The sequence below is a fragment of the Rhinolophus ferrumequinum genome, chromosome 11 (assembly GCF_004115265.2).
Source record: "Rhinolophus ferrumequinum isolate MPI-CBG mRhiFer1 chromosome 11, mRhiFer1_v1.p, whole genome shotgun sequence".
Classification (NCBI taxonomy): Eukaryota; Metazoa; Chordata; class Mammalia; order Chiroptera; family Rhinolophidae; genus Rhinolophus; species Rhinolophus ferrumequinum.
In genome coordinates this window covers 10,004,147-10,028,290 of record NC_046294.1, presented here as the reverse complement: position 1 = coordinate 10,028,290, position 24,144 = coordinate 10,004,147, and the positions used below count along the sequence as shown (strand labels likewise).

At 39.5% G+C, this 24,144-nt stretch overlaps 1 pseudogene; it reads left to right on the top strand.

Annotated features, from left to right (window-relative positions):
• The first annotated feature begins 907 nt into the window (after window positions 1-907).
• Window positions 908-1,789, top strand: LOC117030947 (cyclin-G1-like; annotated as a pseudogene).
• Window positions 1,790-24,144: the final 22,355 nt, after the last annotated feature.

Below are 24,144 nucleotides of genomic sequence, written 5' to 3'. Positions count from 1 at the left end.
ACATTCCCCAGGCTAAGGAAAGCCTCTGTGGCTGCTTTCCTTCCCAAAACCTGCAAGGGAAGTGATTGGATTATGTGCCCTCCATCTATTCATATGCATATAGGTTTTGTCCCTTGGGGAAGTACAAACATTCTGAGACTTATGGTTCTGCAGCCTGCAGGCAAGGGTGATTGGCTTGAATCGTTTCCTATTATAATGTATAGGATTCACAGATCTTGAGATTTACAAGCTTTATCTCCTTTACTTCCCCACCTAACTAATAAAAGCTAATGCATTGGCCCCATTAGGCACCCAGCCCAGTCCTTGAGGCTGCAGGTCCCTTGGCCCTGCTTCATTTTATTCATGGCTACTGTCTTTTCTTAACCCTGCGCTGCCCTCCTCGCTCCCCACAATCCTCGTAGTGCAGTGCGGAACGCGACAGATATGGATTAGGTATTAGATAAGATCAAGAAACTGTTGTTAATTTTATTAGGTTTAATAATGATATGGGTTTTTTTTAAAAAAAAAGTTAGCTAAAGAAGAATATAGTGACTTGGGGATCCCAGGGTCATGGAGCAAGTAGTGGCAGTACTGAGTCTTGCCTTCCATCTTTTGACCACATTCCTGTATTCTTTGTGGTTTAGGAGATGAGCGTTAGATTTTACAATGGAGACTATATAAACTGCAACTCATATACTTGTGGTTGATTTCCAAGAATGATGAGTTAAGAGTTTCTCTGACTGAGAGGAGGGCAGTGTCGCCTGGGCGGCGCTGGGGAGACCACCCAGGACAGCTCCCCGGACCCCTCCCCTTTTGCGTGAATCCCATTGGCCTAGTAGGTGTCTCCCAGATCTGATATCGTGGGCTGAGGTGAGAGCTCCGGGAGGGTGATTAGCACTGAGGCTGAGGACCCGCGTTTGTGATCGAGATGATAGAGGTACTGCCAACAACTGACTCTCAGAAAAGCTACACCAGCTGAACGCCCTATTGGAACAGGAGTGGAAATGTCGTCTAAAGGTCTGTGGCTTGAGACTAATTGAATCTGCACATGATAACGGCCTCAGGATGACTGCAAGCCTAAGGGACTCTGAAGTAAAAGATCTTCTTAGTCTAATTCAGTTCTTTGGCTTCAGACACCTAGACGTTTTCTAGCTGTGAATTTACTGGACAGGTTCCTGTCCAAAATGAAGGTCCAGTTCAAGCACCTTGGGTGTGTTGGACTGAGCTGCTTCTACTTGGCTGTAAAATCCATAGAAGAGGAAAGGAATGTCCCACTGGCAACTAACTTGATCCGAATAAGCCAGTCTAGGTTCACAGTTTCAGACTTGATGAAGATGGAAAAGATTGTGTTGGAGAAGATGTGTTGGAAAATCAAAGCTACTACTGCCTTTCCATTTCTGCAGCTCTATTCACTCATTGGAAAGAACTTGCCATTTGAAAGAAGGAAGAGCCTTAATTTTGAAAGACTAGAAGCTCAACTTAAGGCATGCCACTGCAGGATCATATTTTCTAAAGCAACGCCTTCTATGTTGGCATTGTCTATCATTGCTTTGGAGATCCACACACAGAAGTGTGTAGAGTTAACAGAAGGAGTAGGAACATTCAGAAACATTGCAAGATAAATGGCAGAGATTCGACTTTCTGGCAAGAGCTTATATCCAAGGGTTTAAGTGAATATTCATCAAGCAAGAGTTCCAAACCAAATGTTCAGAAGTTGAAATGGATTGTTTCTGGGTGTACTGCCTGGCAATTGAAGCATCATTACTACAGAATAACGCACCTTCCCACAATTCATGAAATGGTCCCTTAATTGGATTATTATAGCAACAAAACACTCTTCTCTGAAGCCTTTCTCCACAACCCTGAGCTATGCGTTCCATAATGTTGTCATGGATTTAAGCTATGAAGCCTCAAAACATCACAACTAGATTAGCATTGATGTTGTCAGATTTGGGAAAACTGCCTAATTAATATTACGCTGTAATGGAATTAAGCTTAAATTTGAATTAATCTGTGAGACATGCAAACAAGAACATAAATGTGAATTGTTAATGACAGTCTGGGAAGGTACTTGAGTCTTCATTTCTAACACTGATCCAACTTTCTACATTGGATCAATATATTTAGGTGGTATTAAAAGTGGTAACCTACTTTGTTTAAATTTTAATTTTAAATTATGAGGTTTACCTCAAAACCATTTCACATATGCACTTTGAAGGCATAACAAGGGTCACTATTCTGGGCAGTGAAAATGGTTTTTTGGCATCTGGAATGCAAGTCACAGATAATGCAGAGATGTGGGCTTTATTGCTACATGGGAATTACATTTAAATTTGGGGCATTTTATATAAAGCCTATTAATTTGGGCATATTAAGTTATATTTAACATATTTTCTAGAAAGCAGGTGGAGTTTGTATCCATGATAATAAAGGTTTTATACAAAATCTGCTTCAATCTAGTTCCATCGAGAAAATTAGTTTTCGTTGTATTAGTAACTCAAATAAATTCACATCACTCTGAAAACTTGCCGATTTAACACTCCAGAAGTTTTTACTAAGGACTGTTTTTATAAAACTGCCATTGCTTCTCATTTAGAATTATGTTTAAAATAAAGAGACTATACTTTCACTAATTGCACCTATTATGCCAACTGAAAGTCTTAAGAAAAGTAAATAAGCATCTTCATAATTGTGAGGTTGCTGAGGGAGTGTTCAGGATTTTTTATGCAGGCAGTGAATATAAGGAGATCTACAGTGTTAACAGTGTTGTAAACAGTTACTCAGTGCAATGTGTAGTCTGAGGCCATCCAGGATGGCTGTATCCGATTTGACATCATATGATGGGTAAATATGCACTGGAAAATGAACCAAAGAACTACTGCATCTTATACTTTCATAAACCATGTTTTGTAGATAAATTTTCAGTTTTCCCAAAAGGCTGATATATTTCAATATTTTGATTATATCAATGTTAATTTTGAGTTGACAGAGGTAAACTAACCAACTACCATTATGTTTTGGTACTAGATATACATTTCAATAAAGTTACTGAAATGCAAAAAAAAGAAGTTTCTCTGATTGTGTATTCCCTTTCCTAGCTGAGTTTGCAAGCATTGCTTGGGAGACTCTTTAACCATGATTTTAAAAAGCAAATTCTGCTGTTGCTCACCTTTCCCATGCAAGAGGTGGCTCTTCTGAGACTCACTTCCCGCAATTCAGTTCATCTCAATGCTTCTTTTTCCCCATTCTGTAATTAAAAATTAAAATGATAACTCTGGTTTGTATTTTCTATATGGGACACGTTGAGTATAAAGTTTTCTCAGCTTAGATCTGGTTGTCTTGAATTACGGAATTATTTCACTCTAGAAAACCTCAGAGGCCGCTGCCACCACCACCATCACCCGCAGAGCACCCAGCACCTTCTTCCTGCAAAAGAGGCCCCACAGCAAAAAGCAAACATCTTTTGACAACATGCGTTTAGAAGTACCACCAGATTCTGTCCAAAGGAAGAAAGTGAAAGTGAATAAACATCTTTCAGCGATCAACACCCCAGGCAAGACCAGAAAGGGGGCTCCATGGTCTATTCATTCATTCATTCATTCATTCATTCATTCATTCATTCATTCATTCATACTATGTGCCAGACACAGTGGTATACACTGGTAACAGCTGATTTCCAGCGGCTAGGGAGAGTGAGAGGGTGAATGGGGATGGGGGCCACAGAGGTAAAGAAGTCAGACAGGGTCTCTGCCCTCATGAAAATAGCCATCTAGGAGGATTCCAAGTATTTGACTCATGGTTTTTACTTAATCAGAATAAAATGATAGTAATTATAGTAGTAGACTATATAATAGCTTTGATCTTCAAAGTTCTGTAGCAGGAGCCTGTGAGGTACCTGAGCAGGTATTTTCTCCACTCTACATAGTAAACTGAGGACCAAAGAAGCTAATTATTCTTCCCAGTGTTGTACCCACCAAGCATTTGGAAGATTCTTGGTGGCAGGGAGTTTCCCTGAATACACTTCTTCAAAGGGGTGCCTCTGCAGAGTTATCAAGCACAGCTTCTTCCCCTTGGGACAGAGTAAGATGCTGACATAGCCCAGGGAAGGGTGGCATCTCTGTCATTCCACTACTCCGCCCTCATCCTGGGTGCTTGCCGGCTCATTGGAGCTGTGGAGGTTCCACTGCACCGCATGCGTCCGCGCGGGTCTCCACGCACAGTGCCCCACGCGGCGTTGCCCGTGATCACAACCACAGCATTGTTACCGCACGAGGCGGGGTCAGGAGTTCATCCAAGGAAACAGACCCCACCAGGCTCTTCCGGCTGGGAGGCCCGGAACTGAGGGAGCCACCTACAGGATCACTTCCCGCTGGCCATATGCTGAGGGCACGACTTAAGCGTAGCGAGCCTTGGCCCGGTTGCCACTAGAACTCAGACCCAGTTACCCTGAGATCAGAGGTTGCCAGGTCCTGGCACCTCGGGACTCCCTCATCCTGGGTTCTCCCATCTCCAGGAATGTTTTACTGGTACAAGTAGATGAGTTGAGAAGATCCATGCTCATCCTACACTTTTCAGCACCATTAAGAAGGCTGCGTGGCTTAACACGCATGGCCTGGGAGCGTCTTCTATCATTTTAAGTAAGTAAACTCCAGCGGGAGAGTTGACTTTGTGAGTTGGCAGCACCATTATAAACCAAGGCCTACCGTTCTTAGCCTCCACCCAATGTGGGTTCCTGTTTCAAACCACTGTTTGTTTTCTCTTTTCATCTTAATGCTTCGGATCTCCATATGAGATCCTCTTGAGTCTGGGTTTCAGCTATTTTATATGATTACTGTTTATCACCTTGAGGTGTGTCTCCAGGGTCCCTAAAGGGAATCTTTTGTATTCACATAGCTTTGATTTAAGTCATTCCATTCCAGACATACCATCCAAATTTGATGAAATGTTATCTGAAGTTTCAGCTTGCTCTTTAGGATAGTAGTAATAATACAACGATGGCTACATTTGTTGCACATCTACTATATACCAAACACTTTTCTAATTTTATCTCTTTAATATTAATTTCATGAATGGTATGAGCCCATATACAAAACCTATCACCTAAAATACCATGAAATGAAAGTCAGTTCAGTTGTTTGCAGGCTGCAGGAACACATAGAAATTTGTTTGTATTTATACAGTTATTCAACAGTCATTGAGCTCCAAAAATGTGCCATAAATAGTGCTTAAAACACTTAAGAGGTAAGTATGATAAATTTGGCCCATTGATGGAACTGAAACTCATCAGAAATGGCTGGAATGTGGTTTGAGAAACTGGGCTGGAAAGGAAAGCAGAGGGCACATCATGAAAGGCTTTGTATGTTTGGATGCTATTTTGAAGACAGTGGGGAGCCTCTTAAGTGATATGATCAGATTTGAAAAATTGCTGACTGAGATGTGGGCTTAAGGGGCAAGGAAAGGAATAATGAGATGTTAGAGGAAAGGAGACCAAACTAGAGAACTTTGCAATAATCCAAGCATAAAATGAATCCCATGTCAACTCAGCTACTGATCTCTTAGCTTTTCTCCATTTTCTAGCTCTTCACCTACCCCTCCACATAGTAATAGATTTGGTTTTTGGCTTCTCCATGTTTTAGTTGATGGGTTGATTTGTCAAGTTGGGCTGGCTTTGAAGGAAGAAAGGTGAAGGGGAGGAAGGTGAAAAGGAGGCACAGGGCCAGAGGGTGTGATCCCGCAGGGGGTGCTCTCTGTTCTGGGACTCTCAGCCGGAAGAGCCTGGTGGGGTCTGTGTCCTCGGATGTGCTCCTCATCCGGCGTGGTGCGGTAACAATGCTGTGGTTGTGGTCACAATATGCCTGTGAGCATATCCAACCTTAATGATACGTCAGTCAAGTTTCTGGTCCTCATCTTAATTCCACTGAGCTCACAGAGATTAGAGGAAAGTTGCAATACAGTGAGCATGTGGGAACCCACAAGGCTCACTTTTGGATATGAGACTTATGGCAATGAGACTAATTTAAAAAGACATGGAGAGAGGTAACATAGTGAAAATGGCAGAGTAGGGAACATCAAGCAATGAATAAGTTGGCAAAAGCTGTCAGAATCAACTGTCTCCCAACTCTGAAAATTAACTGAAACTTGCAAGAAGGGAATGAATGCTTAAACAAGAACACAAAACTGAATCTTGGTAATAAAGCTTTGTGGAATTTTAGCTTATCTTATTCTCATCTCCCACTCCCCAGCTCATCAATGATGGCTTTCAAGAAAAGAGTCTGCATTCCCAGTGCAAGTACCAAGTGCTAGAAGGAGCAAAACAAATCTTATCCTCAAAGAATTTGGGCTGTTTGTTTGACCTGTCTGGTGGTTTCCTGGAAGACGTGCTCAAAGGACTCACCATGGTCTCACCTAACTCAGAACTATTCCAGTGCTAAGGTATCAAACCTAATCTAGCAGTGTATTAAAAGGATTATACACCATGACCAGATAGGATTAATCCAAGTAATACAAGGGTGGCTGAATATATGAAAATCAGTCAATGAAATATAACATATTAAGAGAATGAAGGGGAAAATACATGATCATTTCAAGTGATACAGAAAAGCATTTGGCAAAACCCAATACTCCTTAAATGATAAAAATATTCAACAAACCAAGAATAGAAAGACTTCCTCACCTGATAAATGACTTGTATGACAAACCACAGCTAACATCATACTTAATGGTGAAAGACTAAAACTTTCCTCCTAAGATCAGGAACAAGACAGATGTCCACTCTCTTCACTTTTATTTAACATTGTACTGGGAGTTCTACCTGGGCAAAAAAATAAAATGCATCTCCATAGAAAGTAAAAAGTAAAACTATATTAGCATATGACATGATCTGGTATAGAGAAAACCCTAGAGAATTCATACACAAAAAAATTAGTTAATTAATAAGTTCAAAAGGTCTCCAGGTATAAGATCAATACACAATAATCAGTTGTATTTATATACACTAGCAATGAACAATCCAAAAATGAAATTAAGAAAATAATTCCATTTACAATAACAATCAAAAGAATAAAATACTTTGGAATAAATTTAATAAAGAAGGTGTAAGACTTACACACTTAAAACAACAAAGCATTGTTGAAAGAAATTTAAGAAGACCTATATAAATTAAAATATTTCTTGGGCTCAATGGGTTGGAAGATTTAACATAGTTAAGACGCAATACTCCCAGATTGGCCTACAGATTCAATTAAATCCCTATCAAAATCCAAACTGTTTTTTCTTGAAGAAACTGGACAGCAAGGGACCCTGACTAGCCAAAACACACTTGAAAAAAGTATAGAGGGAAGGACTCATACTTCCTAATTTCAAAACCTACTACAAAGCTATCAAAACAGTGTAGGACTGGCATAAAGGAAGACACATAGATCAATAGAGTAGAACGGAGAGTCCAGAAATAAATCCAGGCATCTATGGTCTATTGATTTTAGATGAGTGACAAGACCATTTAGTGGGGCAAAAAAATAGTCTTTTCAACAAATGGTGCTGGGAATACTGGATATTCATATGCAAAAGAATTTCAACCTGTACCCCATATAGAAAACTAACACAAAATGGATCAATGGAAGAGCTAAAAATATGAAATGCCTAAAAGAAAACATATAAATCTTCACGACCTTGGATTAGGCATAGATTTCTTAAATATGACACCAAAAGTACAAACAACAAAAGAAAAAATAGATAAATTTGCCTTCATAAAAACTAAAGACTTTTCCCCAGCATTATTGAGGTATAATTGACAAATAAAATTATAATATATTTAAAGTGTATAATATGATTTTATATGTGTGTGCTTTGAGATAATTACCACAATCAAGTTAATTGATACATCTATGACCTCACATAGTTATATATATTTAAGAACACTTAAGGTCTACTTTCTTAGCAAATTTCAAGTATATAATACAGTCTGTATTCGCCATGTGCCATGGTGACTGTAGTCACCATGCTGTACATTAGATCTAAGAACGTTGGTACCCCTTGCCCAACCTCTCTCTATTTCCTCTACCCACACAGCCCCTGGCAACCACCATTTTACTTTGTTTCTATGAATTTGATTTTGTTTTGTTTTTAGATTTCACGTATAAGTGATACCATATAGTATTTGTCCTTCTCTGTCTGGCTTATTTAACTTAGCATAATGTCTTCCAGGTTCATCCATGTCAAAAATGACAAGATTTTCTTTTTTATGGAAAGTTTTGTTCAATGCTATAGATAGGCTGTGAGTCTGCTCCATGTGTCTTCATTCTGGGATCCACACTACAGTACAGAATAATAATATCCTGGGAAGTGATAGTCTCACAACAGAGGGAAATGAGCAAGAAAACTGATGGAAACTTACAATACCTCATAAGGTTTTGGCTCAGACGTGGCATGTGTCATGTCCCTCATATAGTGTCAGTCTAAGCACGATACAAAGTCAAATCCAATACCAGAAATGTAGAGAACTGCTCCTTTCCTGGAGTGGAGGGGTGGACACTGCAAGTCACAGGGCAACGTATGAAGGTGTATGATTCTCTAACAGAGAAAAGGGAAAAAATAATTGGGGACAGTGATTCAATTGACCATAGCCACTTCTCTGAACTGTCCCATACCAACAAGTCTTTGGGGAAGCTACTAGCCATAATCTCTGGCGTTTTTATGAACTTAACATACAAAATATTGCCTTTTGTCCCAACCTTTAAGACTCAGTCATTATTCTGGAACACTATGAAAACTCTCACTTCATGTTCTTTCTCTTACGTAAATTGTAACAAAATAAAGGGGACTTTATTTTAAAGATGCAAGAGTGTCTCATAGACAGGCCTAAAAAAGCAACTAAAATCAGGGAAGTGAGGACCAGCAGAATTTTTAGGGAGTACTCTCCCTGTATCTCTTTACTCTGGGTGTTCCTCCACTCTTTCCAAAAGGAGGAATGTGTCAATACTACCTCTTCTTGTTCAAGAGACAAGCCCAGATTGAGACTGGATTGTGTTCGTGCTAAATACAATTTCCTGGGAAGGGAATTATGATTGGCTCAGTCAGACAGTCAGGTGCCCATGACTTCCTCAATCAACTATGGCTAGATTGCGAGACATTTTTATGAAGACCAAACATGGCAACCAGGAACCCAAACCTGGGTGACCCTGGGGATCTAAGGGAGCAAATAATTCCTAGAAAAGGTGAAAATAATGGTAGTGGGGAAACCTATATCAAAAGTTATCTACTCAGTCTCATTTTCAGACCATGATGGAAGCATAAAATCTGAGAAGTAGCTCTTGGTTTTTGACAGGAAGTTATTAGCTATGTTGCAGAGAGTAATATCAATAGGTTGATACAAAAAGCTTCTCAAGAGACTGTAATATTAAGTGTGTTATCTCAAAAATAATTACTACTGCTTTTCTGTATATTTCTCCACAGGAAAGGAGTCCATTCATTCTCCATAATTTATGTATAATATCCTAATTAAAATGCCAAGCAGATACCCTGAGAGAGGAGGTCAGAGCAACGGGGGTAAGGACTAAGTACTGCCTGGGTTAATAAATGATGAGTGTTGCATTTTGCTAATAAAGGGAAGAGACCAGTCTGCAATGAACTCCCCAAAGGAAGGAAAGTTGATGAAACTGTTCTGAGGTGATGCCAGTCAGGCCAGAGTAAATTAAACCAATTATAAACCCACAAACCATAAGTAAATAGTTCAACATCATCATAACCTACCCAGGGTTCTAGCAAATACACTCTGAGATTGCTTGTGCGTGGAAGGTCCATTTTATGCCTACGTAAACAGTTTGAAACAAGCTCATAGATCATAAATGAGGTGGTCAGGCAATGGACCCAAAACCAGGCGGGGCTGTAGACCCGGGGGCTAAGTGGCCAGTGGCCACTTGATAACATCCTGCCCTCAATATGCTCCCCCTATATTTACCTCAAGAAAGTCATAATCTGCATCATTGAGCATCCTCACCCGTCCTCAACCCTAGAACGCTGTCCCCTTTGGTATTATCCACGAATATTTATGGGGCCTTGACACACATTTTGATCTATGCTTGTACTAGAAAAATTCCCAACATATCCAGCGGGTTGGTGACTGCCTGGTCCACTGCCAGAATGGAGGGCACACCTTAATAGCAACAAGGCCTCACACAGCAGGAGCCAGGGGCTGTTGGTTTCCCCACCCCATCTCCTAGTACCATGGCATTTTAGGTCTGGATCGCTTGCTCTTTGTTTCCTTATCTGGCCTGGAGGGTGGTGACAGCAATATGTGTGAAAAGGAATAGACCTGTCACACTACACACTGACCTACCCAGTAAGATCCACCACCTCAGAGAGGGTAAAGCTTTTAGGATCAAACCCTCCTGGTCCTTCACTGAACTCAGAGTACGTCAGTGGTCAGTGGATTCATGGCCCAGAAAGGGACTGAAACTGAAGAGCGTGGTACTAGTGTGTAAGTCCGTCCCATCTCATCCCAAATTGCCATCCCCCATGTGCCAGATGGAGGCAGAAGTCACCAATACACGTATGGCTTTGTGTTGCTTCAAGGTCAGGGTAATTTCTAAGGGAGAGGAGTATTATCACCCAATAGCCACTTCTTGACTTTCTGTGATGGTTAATTTTATGTGTCAACTTACCTGGGCCATAGGGCACACAGATATTTGGTCACACTATTTGGGGTGTTTCTGTGAGGGTATTTTTGGATGAGATTAACATTTAAATCGTTGAACCACGAGTAAGGCAGATGGCCCTTCATAATGTGAGTGGGCCTCATCCAATCAGTTGAAGGCCTGATAAGAACAAAAGGCTGACCTTGCCTGCTTGCAGGCATCCTGGTCACTAATGTGTTTATATGGCTCTACTCCAGCTGGAGAATAAGGCCCAGCTTCACGCATGGTCCCTGTGAACACTTCACATGAGAGTTAGAGAAAACCAGCGCTCTTGTCCAGATTGTGGTTACAAAAGTCAGCACTGGGTGTGGGCGTGGACAGAGCAAACGGAAACCAAAGCCCAAGACTCAGGCAAGAGAAGATGAGAAAAGGAAGGCAAAGTCAAAAAGTACCTAGTTTGGGTGGGTAGAAGAGGATAAGAACTGAATCTGCCAGCTGGAGTGAGCCTCATAGAACCAACCACAGGAAGAAGAAGCGTGTCAAGGTCCCCAGAGCCAGCAGCTCTCTTTTTAGCTGTGTGTCCCCCTGAATCACAGACAGAGGCCTCTGCTTTTTAGTTAACTAGAACCAACGAGAAAATTAAATACTAACTATCTATGAAAATTGCTATGAAACAAAAACAAATTCTTCCTATTTAAATAAACATGGCGACCCCACCACCCTATTTGGTGGCCCTTTTTTCTTCACCTTGGGTCCTCCCTGACACATAAGCCTTTCACCACTACTTCAGAAATACCAGGGTAAGCTGGCATTCCCGTGACCCTTCAGTCACCCAAATTGTAATTGTCTGTGATACATTTGGCTTGAGTAAGAATGATGGCTCTCTCTTCTCACAGGCTGTGCAAGTAATTATTGCCCTGATTCACCGTGCACTGGGGATTCTCTGTTTTCGTTTGTTTTTCGAAGAGGAGAAAATAACAAATGCTGCTTATATCCCTGTAATTGTTAAACTAATTTATGCGTCTTGGTCATCACCATTTGTGAGTAAACCATGGTATTATTGATTTCAATTCTTTTTTTTTCCCCTGATGTATCAAGTGAAATACTTAAGAGATCAGACAAAGGCTAAAGACTCTCAGGAGCTCATTTTACTATGGAAACAGCCTTTACAAAATGGTGAGGGAGAGTGGGGGGTTGGGAAGTGTGTATACTTAGCAAAATTTTTATGTTTGCTGCCTGGTTTGATAAGTTCCTTGAGAGGGTGGGGTGTACATGCAGAAAAGGTACTGAAGAATAATGAAGAGTGACTATTTGGATAACTATACAGTTTTTCTTTGGCAGAGTGAAAATACAAAGGCCTGAGCTATAGCAGTGATTTTTAGAGATGTAACATAAAGAAAAAGAAGATACATGGGGGGCCCAAGAGGAATTTGGAGAAATTAAACAGAGATTTCCAAAGTGGATGTTTCGAGTAAGGCTGTTGTAATAATTCCATGGGCGTAGTTGCCAAGGTCCCTACGAGGTACGTCCTCAATTACAAACCACCGCACTGGTGGAAGCCTGGCTTCCCACAAGTTATTCTGGAATGACAGTTACAACCAATCCAGGAGCAATTTATCAACTAGGGATCATTTTATTAATAAGCAATTTGGCCTAATAATACTACTGATATTCCAATTGTTTCAAGTTTCCAACTGAACAGAGCTAGAAAGTTAACCAAAGGCCAAATTTCTTTTTGGAAAAATTTTTCTTACCCACCGTTTTGCACTCCTCAACCAACAAACAAAGCTGCAAGGAAGAGAAGATTTGAATGTAACCCAGTCCCTGCACTTTGTGAAAAGGCCTGAGACATGCAACTACAGTTACTTCACCTAGAGAAGAGCCTGGTCATCAGTGCCCTGGATGAGAGACATTTCTTCAGGCTTTCCAATAGCTCAAGTCCTCAACTGGAAAACGCTTACTAACATTGAGAATGTTCTGGAAAGGGCTTGTCATAAAGAGAAGCATGTCATAAAGAGAAATGCTTTAAACTGAAAGAATACAATGAATCACCCACTACAAGGCATCTAGAAAGAATCCTAAGTCCAAGATAGAAGAGAAGCTTCCAGCTGAAATTAGCCACAAACAGTAATTATCCCATTTTATTTTATTTTGTATCAGGTACCTTCCAAAAGTGCCTCAGGTTTGTTTTACAAAATTCCCACAATAACCCCATGAGATAGCTATCACTGGTCCCCATTTTACAAATGAGGAAACCAAGACTTAGAAAATGTAAATCACTTTTAAAGAGTGACCCAGCAATAAAGTGTCAGAGATTTTAAAAATCAGGCTAAGGTACTTCTGCTTCCATGATAGAATCTTATTTTCCTGGGATGCAGGAGTCTGAGTGCCCTTCAAATGAGTCATCTTTTGTTAGTGCTGTCAGCAGATCGAAAGCGGTATAAGATATATTAGTGGGGGAAAATATTGAATTCTTGACATACCAGAAACAGCAATCCTTTCAACTGGTGCCAGGTGATAACACTTAGGATGTGATGTTTATGGTCAACCTGTAACTCTTCAGATGAGATGCTTTGTGAAACTAGTTTCTATTGATGAAATATTTTTTTCTACAAATTATGGGGGGAAATTTCTTGCAAGTGAGAGCCACCCCACTAGTCACTAGGGATTACTTTCTAATAACTTAGGTCATCACTTTAATAACTGACAATCAAAACAAGTGAAGTGCCTACAGCTTGTTCCTATAAAATCACTGTGAGGTCCCTAAGTCTCATCACCAATACAAAGGTTTCATTAATGACCAGACACTTTAACTTTTCATCTCGGTAACCGAGAAATGGTGAATCCATTTCTTAGAAAATCGTCACCACAGAACTGCAATAGTTTTGTTGTTTTTTTTACCTCATTTTTTTAAATTAAATGTATTGGGGTTACAATGGTTAGTAAAATTACATAGGTTTCAAGTGTACAATTCTGTAATACATCATCTATATATCACATTGTGTATTCACCACCCAGAGTCAAGAACTGAAATAGTTAAAACCCGTTTTCTTCAGAGAATTCACTGATAGTTCAGATCTCAAGAATACCACTGGCATTAGGACAAGTACTTGTTTAGGGGACCATCAGCAGGAATGGGTGTTTACAAAGCCTGTTTCTATCCGCAGTTCCTCATCTCAGGATCCATCAGTGCAAGGGCATAGAAGAAAGCTACACAATGTAAGTTATAGCGGAATGTTTGGAACAATGCCAAAGATAAAAAGATGACCTGACACAAACTGAGGAGAAGAAATTATTACTTCTGAGCTAACTTTTTTTTTTGGGGGGGGGGGTGCTTTTTCAATCGTTTGGATGGGGAAAACAACATTTAATTTTGATAAGGATGCACTCCAGTGTGTCTTTTGTGAATGGCTGTTGAGGGTGCAGTGTGAGGAACTGGTTTTATAAGGTGTCAGATGTGCGGGTTTTTCTTCTTCTTTAAATTAAACTTCATTGGGGCGACAATTGTTAGTAAAGTTACATAGATTTCAGCTGTACAATTCTGTAATACTTTATCTATATCTCACATTGTGTGTTCACCACCCAGAGTCAGTTCTCTTTCCATCACCATATATTAGACCCCGTTTACCCTCTTCTAGAGCCCCACTCCCCCACCCCCCTTTACCCTCTGGTAACCCCTAAACTATTGTCTGTGTCTATGAGTTTTTGTTCTTTCAGTTATTTGTCTTGTTCTTTTGTTGTTTTCTGTGTGAGGGTTTTGATGGAATAAGTCATTTCAACCTATCCAAAGGGGTATATGTAACCATACAAAACTCTGAGCTGGGAGTCAAAGCAGTGGGAAGGGAGGAAAAGTAGATAGAGTAGGCTTAGGGTAACAGTGTTGAGTTAGAGAAAGGGATATGACAAAATAATGTTTGAAAAGAGAAGTGGCTTCAGCAAGTCTAGAGAACATCGTTAGAGTACAAATCAGATATCATTAAAAATACATCCAACAAATGACAGTCACTTTCTCCTTTAGAATTTCTCCCCTTATGGTTACGATGACAGCTCTTGAGGTAAATTGCCTGAATTCAGATTCTGAGTCCCCTACTATTGGCTGTGTGAACCTGGATAAATTACTTCACTCTGTCCTTCACTCGCCTCATCTGAAAAAAATGTGGCTAATAATAGTACCTGAAAGGGTGTTGTGAGAATTAAATGAGTAAATAAGCATAAAGAACCACTCCTGGCACACAGTGAGTTCTCAATAAACGTTAGCTCTGCTTATCAAAACCTACTGAGGAAAACAAGGTGCTTTCAGGGATTGGTGAAAGAAGAAACTGAAGAAATTTAGTTTAATAACTCAGCTAAAGTCTGCCTTTTTTTCCCCTTAAAGGACAGGGTCAAAGAGACACAGAGGCTATTTTGCCCCACAGCAGCTTGGTGGCTATAACTACGGGCATTACATTTTTATACCATCTTTTACACTTGTACCATCACCTAGGTAGCTACTATTAACATTATTTTCCATTCTAGTCCTTTTCCCAAGTTTGTTTACAAATATTTACAAACATCGGGTACATGTGACCCAGACGTTGCTTGTTGTTGCTTCCCCCCAGAAATATAAGTATAGTTGATCTCAAAGCCCATGAAGCCCTTATGTGATTTTGCAAATTTCTGGAACTGAAATCCTCCTGGTTTAATTTCTGTATGTACTCATTCTGTCCCAATTTTGCTTAACAACCTCCAAGAAAACAGGTGTAAATAAACTTGGCCCCCTTTACTGGTTTTCACAAAAAGTGTTTGGTCTTTTACTTGAGGAATAGTGGGAGAAGATTATGACAGTAATTTTCATGTTCTAGTTATGATCTTGCTCCCCTAGTAATTCTCCCCCCAACCTCCAACATCCACTCTATCTTCTGCCCTCCCTTTTCCCTCTCCTCACACAACCTCAAGAAGAAAAAACTAAAGTCCTCTTCTTGTCTCATACAGAGAAATTTTATTTCCCTCTCTCGAAACACTTGACATCATTCCTCACACAGAGATTCATCTGCAGCAAGGATGCTTGTCCAGGAATTTTCCAGACCAGTGTGGTTCAGCTCCACAAGAGGAAATCAACTATAATAATTTACCAAGTCATGAAAAACATGCCTTGGAAAAATTATTCTAGTGGCAGCATAATATTCCATTATATTTAGGTACCATAATGCACCTAACGTATCTAATGTACCTAAATTCCAATAAATGAACTCAGGAAGTATTTATTGAGTATGAGGCATGTTTTTGGTATGTAGGATGCATCACTGAACCAACAGACAAATATTTAGTGACCCTGTGGAGCTTATATTCTAATAGGGGGTAAAGACGATAAACATGACAGATAAGGAAATCACATAGTGTGTTAGAAGGTGATAGCTGCAATGGAAAAAAAGACAACATTAAAGGGGCTGCCATTGGTAAGCTACGTGTTTAAATAAGATGATCCAAATCAGTCTTACTGAGCAAAGCTTGAGGGAGAAAGACAGCCATGCAGATATCAGAGGACACAGCATTCTGCGCAAAAGGATCAGCCATTGGAAAAGCCCTAAAGTGGGAACGTGTCTGGCATTTCTGGGAAGGAGACCCATGTGGCTATAGGAGTAGCTCAGGGAAGATAGCAGGAAATGAGGTCTGTGTGTTATGGGACACATAACGACTTTTGTCCTAGGGAAAATAGGAGAGTATTTTGAGGAGTGACACGATGAAGTGTGTGTTTTGAAAGGACCATTCTGACCTCCCTCTGGATTTCGTAGTTGAAGTTTGATAAACTTCTTTTATATAGACTAAACCAATGAGGAGAGCTCCCAAAATAGGAAGGGAGCTGCCTGCTAGACAACCAAAAATTAATATGTCCACTTAAGACCTTTCCTTTGGTTAACCAATACCAAATCACATCCTCCTTCCTATTAGAAAAAAAAAATATATATATATATATATATATTCTTTAACATGTAACTATCCCTCACACATACCCTTCTAAAAGGGGCACAGCCTTCTTTCACAGCTTATGCAAGGCTATTCAAGAGTTTGGATACTGCCTTCAGGGAAGTTGGGAAGTATGGAAAGGCTTGAAGTAGTAAAGTGACATTACTGAGGTAGGAATGACACTGACAAATCCTAGACTTGAAGCTTATCCATATCATGATATATTTATTAAATTATATTAAATCAAATTTGTCATTTTGTCTCCCCCATTAGATTGTAAGATTCTTGGGTAGAACCCTTAGCTTAATCCCCAGTACAATATTTAGCATGTTGTAGGCACTGTGTAATTATTTGTTGAATGAATAAATAAATACTTCATCTGAGGTATTTTTTTTGTCCTATTAGGTTTTAGACAAAGTTGAAGTAGAATCCTGCTATCAACCACAGTAAGATTCCAGCAAATCAAATAAAAAATTTCAATTTGAATGTTCTAGCAAATACAACAGACTGAGTAAAACCTGTTTATGCCGTGTATGACCAGTTTTTTTGTATGTCTATTACAGTTTATGACTGCCATTCTTATGGCAGCATAAGGGACTGCTTTGCTCTACTTGGTACAATTATATTAAGCATTGCGTGTTTTACTTACCATTCAGAAAAGGATGACTATGTTTGGTCACTTGTAAATACCAAGTTTAATAACAACTGGGTGAAATTTTTAGAAATAAATGAAAAACCATGGTGAGTGATGTATGGTGTCCTGAGCAAGATATGGAAAAGGCAACCAAACTTGTAAACCATCTTTGGTATAGAAATATAAAAACAAACTGCATTTCCTCCAAAATTGTCAGTCCTGAGCCTTAAGAGCCTAAATGAGAACGTTTTCATAACAAAAACTGAAACAACTGGAATGGAAGAACCATCTACTCACCTCCACTCACTATAAGAACTGAAATATCACCAGCTCCATTGCATGAACCTGAGCGACCTTTCCCAGTCCGATTGCCCCGCCTTTCCACAGCGGGTAAGCACTACCCTGAGTGGTTTGGATCCTCTGCTCCATTGTGTGTTCTCTTCTCACATAAACGGGTACTCCTAAGAAATTAGAATGCATTGGCAAACTTAACTAATACGTTGTGGTACCTCACACAGCGTTTTTTAACACATGAATTCCTGCCAGTGGGTGGCCACCAGAGCAGTACCCAGCAGTCCACAGGCCTGCTCAGCATTTCCTGTGGGAAGATTCCCAGTGTTCTGTTTGCTGCAGAGCTCCTGTTCATAAGAGTTAGGGCAGAGCCTCTCGACTCTTTAGCTCCCATTCTGCTTACATTCTGACTAGTTCAAAGTCCATTTGCATGCTTCCCTATCCTCACAGATCCCTGATGATATGCACAGTCGAAGGCATTGATGAGTCAGTGGAGTTTTACAAACTTTCTTTAGCGTCTTCCTATAAAATGTGCACCTTGATTACTATTAACAGCAAAGGAAAGTCCAAACCTAGGATGATAATCTTTATAGAAGTATTTTGCTGCCTGTCGTGGTGTTAGTTATTGCATATGGGTGTGCTTCCAATTCATCCTGAAAAGGCACACCTCAGCAGTTCTTCAACAAAGAAGGCACCATGCCCTAGTGAGATTCTGGGGTTTTTATGAACGTGTTATTATTGGGCACAGTGAGTAGAGGAGATGATGAATCACTGAGAGCATTTGGAGAATAAAGCCAGGGAAGCTAGACTTTCTGAATGTTCAATACAGTCCTAAACAAGGATGAATTGTTTCTCGTGACTTTGGAATGTTCCACCAGACATCCACGAAGAAGATAAACCTATTTATAATTATCAGAGCCCAGAACTTAATGAATAATTTTCATGGCTTTATTCTACACCAAAGTTTCCGGGAACATGGTTGCCAACGTACTTTGCTTTAGTTGGGAATTCACCAAGAGTGATTCACCATGTAAAACAATAGGAGAAAAGGCAATGCCACGTGTGGCATTTAAGTTACCAATACAGCACAATCATATCAGTCTACGTTTGTAACTATCTCATGTGAAGATGTAACAGAAAAGATCTAAGACACCTTCTACATAAAATCAATTATTATTAAATTGGAATAAACACATGAAATACAGGAAGCTCACTTAATTTAATTTAAAAAAAACAATCACAAAGATTGTTTTAAAAATACTTCATATTATTGCCATTTGTGATGGTTAATTTTATGTGTCAACTTGAGTGGGCCACGGGATGGCCAGATAGCTAGTTAAACATAATTGCTCCGTGTGTTGTCAGGATGTTTCCAGAAGAAATTAGCATTTGAATTGGTGAACTGAGTAAAGCAGATGGCCCTCCCCAGTATGGGTGGGCATCATCCAATTCATCGAGGGCCTGAATAGAACAAAAAAGGCAGAGGAAGGTTGAATTTGCTCTGTGCCAGACTGAGCTGGAACATTGTACTTCTGCCCTCAGCACTCCTCGTTCTCAGGCCTTCAGACTCAGCCTGGTATCTACACCGTCAGTTTTCTGGCGGTCAGGCCTTCAAACTATTCTACCAGCTTTCCTGTTTTTTGGGTCTCCACCGCGCAAACAGCAAATCGCAGGACTTCTTAACCTCCACAGTGAGGTGAGCCAACACCTTGTAGAAACATGTGTGTTTGTTTCTCCAGAGTACCCTGACTAATACATCATCCTATGTGCATATTTTAATATTTTATAATGATAGAATGATTTAAAATCTCTATTGTGAACATTACATATTGAAGTTATATGTTTGGGTTTTCCCTGTTGTTTTTCAGGCTTACTCTGATGCTATTTCCAGGGGTCCACATTCATCTTTTGCAAAACCTCTTTTATTACCATTTCTTCTTCCATTCTTGATACCCCATTGCCCTTTGAAGGTGATGGCAGCCAAAATTAATGTTAATGTCCTCAGGTGAATATATGTCTCAGCCCATGGTGGGATCTCTCATAGTTCATATATTTTCTGGGATATTCTTCCCTTCACCATCCCATGTCATAACACAAGGGATTATACTGCTTTTCCCTTGGTTAATTATGAAAATACTCATTTTCTCTACTGCAACATTCTGTAATTGGCTTTGATCTACTCTTCCTATGTAGATTGACATTTTATCCTTCTTTTCCCATATTAGACTAATAAGTCTGTTCTTTTATTACTTTTTTCTACTCATACCTCTGCTTTTTTGTTTTTTTTGCACAGATGGCTTCTGACTTCCTTCTCTTAAATCCAAACTTATTATTATAAAAATGTACAGACATCTAACTATTATGTCTTCTAATATATTTAGGCATGAAATTTTACACAATGAAATAGACATTTTATTATAAACTTTCTCTTTTTTTTTCCCTTTATATCACAGTGAAGGCATTTCTCTGGGCTGGAAGATAGTTGGACAGTCCTGGTTCTGCCACTACCTAGCTGGAGGCGGTAAGCCAATCACTGCCCTTCTCTATGTGTCAGTTACTTCATGTGTAAAGTGAGAGGCCTAGACCAAATGATTGCTAGGTTTTTTTCCCCAAATATGCCACTCAAAATTTAAATATAAAATAACATAATAGACGATGAATCTTACTGTCTAATTTCACGCTATTCTTTTGATCTTTTTAGGAATGAATTACTTTTTTTTTAAGTTTTATGTACAGTGTTTGACCTTCTGTGGCCTTATCTAAGTACTGGTGGGCAGTCCTTGACTTTCAAAGGGCAGTTGCTCCTCGCATTAGCTGTACCATAATTTCCCCCTCCATAATGTAAACACTGTTTCTTAGTGATGAGTGAATCGTTCCAGAATTCTCTTAGTTTATGGAGAATTCAAGAAGGGATTAAGAAGCAGAAAGTGCCCGTTATGAAAACAGTCATGGGGATATAAATTACAGCACAGGGAATAGAGTCAATAATATTGTAACAACTATGTCAGGTGCCAGGTGGATACTAGACTAATTATGGTGATTACTTCAGACAGTATTTAAATGTCTAATCACTATGTTGTATATCTGAAACTAATATAATATTGTACGCCAATTATAAAGGCAAAATAAAAAATTTTTTTAAAGAATTCAATAAATATAGACTGAGCTGATAGAAGCCACAGAAGCATCTGGATTCCCCTGAGACCACTGAGCATTTAACAGTATAAGTTTTTTGTGCATATATACAGGGAAAGAATTAACCCACAGAAAGGAAAGCATTCTGAATTAAGAACATCTTTGGGAATTAACAGGTCAAGAGAGAGTCCACTGTTGTTTTCAAGAAAATGAAAAATTGAATTACCTATATAACCCAATATTTGAGATATAACTTCATGTAATAAAATTGCATTCAATAACAACAACAACAAAAAGAATATGCTGCAGTCAACTATATATGTTTGTCTTTTTCTAAAATCTCATCTTTATGACTACTAATTGTGAGTTTGTTGTCAATTTTCAAGCTTTTGTTCTTTATGTTATAACTAGGCAGAGAAGCTGAGACCTTCGTACGTACCCAATGTTAAGTTGTCTTTTTTCTCATTAAAAAATTGTTAGGGATAAAAAAAGGCTTATGCTTTTAAAAACTAAACCCTGTTTAAACTTTTATTCCATACAATATTTACACATTATTTCATTTTACAATTTCCAAGTGTAATCTTTACTTGTAAACTACAATTTTGTTATTTAGGTTTTCACTTGGGAAGTATCTTTTCCAGGTAGAAAATCATTACAAAATTCAGTCTGACAACCAATTTTTTAACCTATTTAACATATTTGTACAAATAACAGAGTATAATTCACTATCTGCCTTTCTTTGTAAACAGTGACTACAGAGCATATCATTTTATCCCAGAATAGAGAAATTTTCTTATATAATTTCTTATTATTTTTCTTCTTAGGAGTTTTTGAAAACTTTTGCCTTATATTTGCATATAAGGGCTAAATAGTTTCTTGAAACCAATCAAACTGGAGCTCCACTGCTCTGAGAGACTTGACAACCTTTATTCTTTCGTGCCCTCCAAGGATGGACTATCAATCCAATTCAGAGGAGACCTTCTAAAGGAAATGTTTTCATCTCCATCCTTCATAAACCCATCTTAATCTTAGAACTAGAAATTAGAAACTCTTGCATTTATTTTGGGAACAGGAGAATCTAGGCATTCAAATTTAACAGTTCTAGAACTTAAACAGATTTATCTCTCTGTACACCGTGGTTCTCTTTGATGTTGTTTTCTTGGAAAATATGCAGGTCTTGCACATCTAATACTTTGAATCAAAAGACTGCAGTCTCTACTGGCATCCTAACATCCTCTTAGATTCCTCACTCCCATCTCTCAATTCACAAGAACTTTCACCAAAGGAAAAAAAACTTGCTCTAACAATGGGGAAAAAAAATGTTTAATTATTGGGCAAATTGGAGACTATATACACTTATTTTTATCCAAAGAGAAAGTAGAAAAATGTATCCACTCAATTGGAAAAAAAAAATCATATTCACACAGTTGCCTGGAGCTTTCTATGAGCCAAGCCTTCTCCAGGGGAAGACAAGTAGTCATGTACTTACTGGAAGTCCTGTATTACTAGGCCTCCGAGTTCTTCCTTTAAATAAAAAATTATACAGTCATAGGTATCATGTTTGCCTCAATTTATGGCAAGGGAGGGGAGACCAAAGGGGTAAACAAGTCTCCACTTGCCCATCCAGATCCATTTTCTACCCTTAGAGTAGTCAGGTAGCAGGTAAGACTGAGATGGAGCCTTCAAATGGGATAACTTGAGGGACATTTAATACAAAGCCTTTCTACAAAATGTGGGCAGAGTGTAGAGAAATCACAACTGATAGAATAATATCCCAAGTTGTTCAGAGGAGAAGCAAATCATAATCCTCTAAGCATGAATACGCAAGTGAAAGGAGTGGTTCCCCAGACCTCAAGGAGAAGACAGTCACATGGAGAGGACCGCTAACTTGAGTGGTGACCTTTGGTCAAGGGACCGACCAGCCCTTGGCAACAGCACAGGGAGGAAACTGGGATAATGAATAATTTGCTCTTTCTCTCCTCCAGTCTCCTAATAGGGTGTCCAATTGTTTGAAAACAATTGGAAGCCAGAGGATAAGGGCGCCTGTTAATGAAATCCATATAATATTAGTCCCCAAGGACACAATAGACTGGAGAAGGATGGAGAGATCAGGAGAAACAGGTGAAAGATAGCCAGCATAGCCCTGCCCTGCCCTGCTCCGTACTCTACTCTACAGCCTATGTGCACAGCATCACGTACACTCCTTGGTTCTGATCCTTCTGGTGATGTTCAGCCAATAAAATTGGAAGTCAGGAGGAGAGAGAAGTCAGAGTTCACCCTCCCTTTCCTGGTCATAGTTTTGGCAGTAGCTGAGTTCCCCGTCTAAGGCCTCAGCTCCTATTAGGCAGCTCACGTCCTTGGTTACAGCTCTTCCTGATATAGTAACATGGTTCATGTCCCTTGTCCCTTAAGTCTTAGGGGAACAGCTTCCATCTATTATTGGTTCCGAAGTGTGTCAACATCTTTTACCGTCCCCATGACCCTGCCCACATTTCTAAAAATACTTCCTTCATTAATCCACCTTCAATTAAACAGTGTAAGACTGCCTTCTGTTTACTTCTGGGACCCCAAGTGATACAAGAATACACAAAAGTATGCATAAGCTATCAGCATACTCAGGATGGGTGTGATCAGTGTCAACTGACTGAATCTATAGGTCAATAGGGGAAGATAATCCATTCACCACATTTCTGTAACAAGATAATTTAGAGTAGCAACAAGTTCTCCACTCCTGGAAGCATTCAGCACTGGCAAGTATGCCACAGAAGGGACTTGAGCATCATTTGGAGGATGGGGAGGGTTGAACTAGATATACAGCCTCCATAATCTATTTTGGTCTTTAGAGTCTTATATTCTCTTATTCTTGGTAGTTATTTCAAAAACCAAGGCAGTACGTGTCTTATTTTGGGTTTCTCAAAATAAAAGACCCAAAAGATTTGGATATTGTGAGAGAATGGAAAAGTGATATAAGAAGGAAAGAGAGCTGATAAAGTATGCATTGATGAATGGGTTCCTGTTATGAGGAAGTGGGGCTCAATCTTTGCAAGGACTTTCTAAGAGTTTGGATTCATTTCAGGATTATCAGTCTGGGGGGTAAAGAAGCTAGAGTAATTACCCAGCAATGCCCACCTTTCACTTCCCAGTATATTTGGCCTCACCATACCCAAGCATCCTCAGGAAAAAAGAGGTAGGAATTATCTGTAGGGATGGAAACTGATGATGACATCCAGAATGGGCCGAGGGAGTGTGGATGAGGCATGAACAGCATTTGCTGTGGTGGGTTTAGACAACAATCCTCTTTTCTGTATGTCTTCAGTTTTCTTCTAGGAAGTTGGTACCATTTCTGAGAACTCATTTAAAAGGTGGACAATTCTGTCCTCTAAAATATCTAGTTAAGGTGGGTCCCCAAAGAACTCAGGTTTAGTAACCTCTATGTCCCCATTTAGATGTCTCTTATTACTGTATTCAAGGCAGATTGGTTCATGTGACTCATCTTTTCAAAAAGTTATCAAGCTATTTTATGGAGGCATA